We start from the raw sequence: 4,124 nt of genomic DNA, 5'->3' as shown, positions 1-4,124 counted from the left end.
AGCAAAACTATCAATTACCATAGACAGAGGAAGAAAGATTTTCCATGACAAAATCAAATTTAAAAAATATCTTTCCACAAATCCAGCCTTACAAAGGATAATGTATGGAAAACTCCAACACAAGGAGGGAAGCTACACCCAAGAAAAAGCAAGAAGTTAATCTTCTTTCACAAGAAGATAACCACACAAACATATTTCCACCCCTAACAACAAAAATAACAGGAAGCACTATCATTGATCCCTAATATCTTTCAACATCAATGTACGCAATTCCTCAATAAAAAGACTTAGACTAACACACTGGATATGAAAACAGGCCCAGCATTTTGCTGCATACAGGAAATGTACCTCAGTAAAAAACAAAACAAAAACAAAACAAAACAAAACAAGGCGCAGCTCTCCAGCTCAGGCCAGGAGGCCCAGATGGAGGATCCCCGGACTGGGGCCCCCCTGGATGATGGCGGGGGGCTGGACAGGTAGTAAGGAAGGCAGTGAGGAGGGCACCGGAGGCAGTGAGGGTGTTGGAGGTGATGGGAGCCCCCATGAAGAAGGTGTGTGGAGCCCTGACATCGAGCAGAGTTTTCAGGAGGCCCTGACAATCTACCCTCCCTGTGGCCGTCGCAAGATCATCTTGTCAGATGAGGGCAAGATGTATGACTGGAACGAACCCATTGCCCATTACAACAAGCTGAGGAAGGGAAGACCAGAACTCAAAAGCAGGTCTCTAGTCACATCCAGGTTTTGGCTCGAAGGAAATCGAGAGAAATTCAGTCCAAGCTGAAGGACCAAGTCTCCAAGGACAAGGCCTTCCAGACGATGGCCACCATGTCTTCGGCACAACTCATCTCTGCACCTTCCCTCCAGGCCAAGCTGGGTCCTTCTAGCCCTCAGGCCACCGAGCTTTTCCAGTTCTGGTCAGGGAGCTCTGGGCCAACATGGAATGTTCCAGACATGAAGCCCTTCTCACAAGCACCATTCTCCATGTCACTGACGCCCCCAGCCACTGACCTACCAAGGTACAAGCCGCCCCCAGCCCTCTCACTCCTGCCCCCACCTGCTCCTCTCCCCCAGTCTGGCAGGTTCCGGCCCTGGGCACTGTGCACCTGCAGCTGGTAGAGTTCTCAGCGTTTGTGGAGCCACCAGATGCAGTTGACTCGTTCCAGAGTCATCTGTTTGTCCACATCAGTCAGCAGTGCCCCAGCCCTGGAGCCCCACCTCTGGAGAGTGTGGACGTGCGGCAGATCTATGACAAATTCCCTGAGAAAAAGGGCGGTCTCCCGGAGCTGTATGACCGGGGGCCACCACATGCATTTTTCCTGGTCAAGCTCTGGGCAGACCTGAACTGGGACCCCAAGTGCCGAGGAGGCAGGGAGCAGTGGAGGCGCTGGTGGCTTCTATGGAGTGAGCAGTCAGTAGGAGAGCCAGGAGCTCATGACACTTACCTGCTCCTCCAAGGTCTGCTCCTTTGGCAAGCAAGTGGTGGAGAAGGTGGAGACTGAGCGGGCCTAGCTGGAGGGCAGGTGCTTTGTGTACCGCCTGCTGCGCTCTCCCATGTGTAAATACCTGGTTAACTTCCTGCACAAGCTCCATCTGCTGCCTGAACGCTACATGATGAACAGTGTCCTGGAGAACTTCACTGTCCTCCAGGTCGTGACAAACAGGGACACTCCGGAACTACTGCTGTGTACTGCCTAAGTCTTTGAAGTCTCCACCAGAACTCAGCACCACATCTACCACCTGGTCAGAGAGTGATGGGGCCCCATTGCAGCTGTTTATCCCAATACCCCCTTCCTAGGAAGGGCCCTTCTGCTCTCCCTGTAAGAGAGATTTGGAGAGGGGCCCATGATTTTTAAAAAGGCCTCATCTCAGAAGCAGTGGGGGCTGACTCCTATTAGAAAGGCACCCGAAGCTTGGCAGTGAAGTGAGCTGGGTTTGAGTTTAGATCCCCAAGGACCTCACAGAGAACCTTTGACAGGACACACCACTCCTGAGCATCAGGGATTGAGGATAGGAGTGCATGTGCACAGGTTCACGGCCTCTCCGCTTTACAGGGGCCCCTCCGATATGTGGGGCCTGTTAATCATTGCCTTATACCCTTCCTGTTTTCCAGTGGTCTCATGTCTGCCTCTCCCCCACACCCTTTTTCTGGGATCTGTAACGTCACAAACCAAAGATAATGTTTTCCCAGCTTGGGGTAGAATGAAGTAGGACCTGAAAAATTGTTTTAATATAAGGAGATATTTACACACAGTGTAAGGGATGTAATCTTATCTCAGCTAGGCAGTGGGGTGGGACTTCTTAATCACTCCCCACCCCATTCAAGTGAGCAGAGGACCACCCTGCCACCTTCCTTCTTCCTTTCCCCAAGAGTGATGGTTTATGTTTGAAGGAGAATAAAACTATTTTTACAAAAAAAAAAATCCCAGACACTACATCAGAGTAAAAGGCTGGAAAATTTTTGCAAGCGAATGGTCCCAAGAAGAAAGCTGGAGTAGTAATTCTAATATCTAATAAAATTGACTTCCAACCAAACACTATCAAAAAAGATGAGGATGAACACTTCACACTCAAAGGAAAAGTCTACCAAGATGAACTCTTAATTCTGATCATCTATGCCCCAAATGCAAGGACACCCACATTTGTAAAAGAAATGTTACTAAAGCATGCACTGACCCTCACAAAATAATAATGGAATGTTTCAACAACCCACTCTCTCCAAAGGACAGATCAGGGAAACAGAAACTAAACAGAGACACAGTGAAACTCACAGAAGTTATGAACCAAATGGATTATGAGATATCTAAAGAACATTTCAATCTAAAACAAAAGAATGTACCTTCTTCACAGCCCCTCATGGTACCTTCTCCAAAACTGATAATATAATCAGTCACAAAACAAACCTCAACAAATACAAGAAGATGGAAACAATCCCATGAATCTTATCAGATCATCATGAACTAAGGCTGGTCTTCATTAAGAACAAAAATAAAAAAAAAACCCCACATACGCATAGAAGCTGAATGGCAACACTCAATTCAATGATAAATTGGTCAAGAAAGAAATTAAAGACTTTTTAGAATTTAATGAAAATGAAGGCACAACATAACCAAACTTATGGGCACAATGAAAGCAGTGCTAAGAGGGAAACTCATAGCTCTGAGTGCCTCCAAAAAGAAACTGGAGAGAGCATATTCTAGCAGCTTGACAGCACACCTAAAAGCTCTAAAACAAAAAGAAGCAAATACACCCAAAAGGAGTGGATGGCAGGAAATAATCAAACTCAGGACTGAGATCATGTAACAAGGAAACATGCTGCACTTTGTTCATAGCAGCCTTGTTTACAATAGCCATGAGCTGAAAAGAAATCAGGTGTTCCTTCAACAGAGGAATGGATACAGATAATGTGGTATATCTACACAATGGAATACTACTCAGCGGGGTTGGGGATTTAGCTCAGTGGTAGAGCGCTTGCCTAGAAAGCACAAGGCCCTGGGTTCGGTCCCCAGCTCCGAAAAAAAAAAAAGAAAAAAGAAAAAGGAATACTACTCAGCTAGTAAAAACAATGAGTACATGAAATTCAAAAGAACACACATGGTATGCATTCACTGATAAGTGGATATTAACCCAAAGGCTCGGAATAACTAAGAAAAAATTCACAAATCTTATGAAGTTCAAGAAGGAAGACCAAAATATGGAAGCTTCATTCCTTCTTAGAAGGCAGAACAAAATACTCATAGGAGGAAATACAGGAACAAAGAGTGGAGCAGGGACCGAAGAAAAGGTCATCCAGAGACTGCCCCACCTGGGGATCCACCCCATATATAGCCACCAAACCCAGTCACTATTGCTGATACCAAGAAGTGCTTGCTGGGGCTGGAGAGATGGCTCAGTGCTTAAGAACACTGAAGGCCCTTCCAGAGGTATTGCGTTCAGGTCCCAGCAACCACATGATGGTTCACAACCATCTTTAATGGGTATCTGATGCCTTCTTCTGGTGTGTCTGAAGGCAGCAACGGTGAACTCACATATATCAAACAAACAATCAAACTAATAAAAAGAAGTGCTTGCTGACAGGAGCCTAATATGGATGTCTCCTGAGAGGCTCTACCAGAGTCTTACTGATA

At 46.2% G+C, this 4,124-nt stretch overlaps 1 pseudogene; it reads left to right on the top strand.

Annotated features, from left to right (window-relative positions):
• Window positions 1–423: 423 nt before the first annotated feature.
• Window positions 424–1,752, top strand: Tead2-ps1 (TEA domain transcription factor 2, pseudogene 1; annotated as a pseudogene).
• Window positions 1,753–4,124: the final 2,372 nt, after the last annotated feature.

The sequence above is a fragment of the Rattus norvegicus genome, chromosome 3 (assembly GCF_021556685.1).
Source record: "Rattus norvegicus strain SHRSP/BbbUtx chromosome 3, alternate assembly SHRSP_T2T, whole genome shotgun sequence".
Taxonomy (NCBI): Eukaryota; Metazoa; Chordata; class Mammalia; order Rodentia; family Muridae; genus Rattus; species Rattus norvegicus.
The sequence above is the reverse complement of the archived record's forward strand: the minus strand, read 5'-3'. Positions and strand labels throughout refer to the sequence as shown.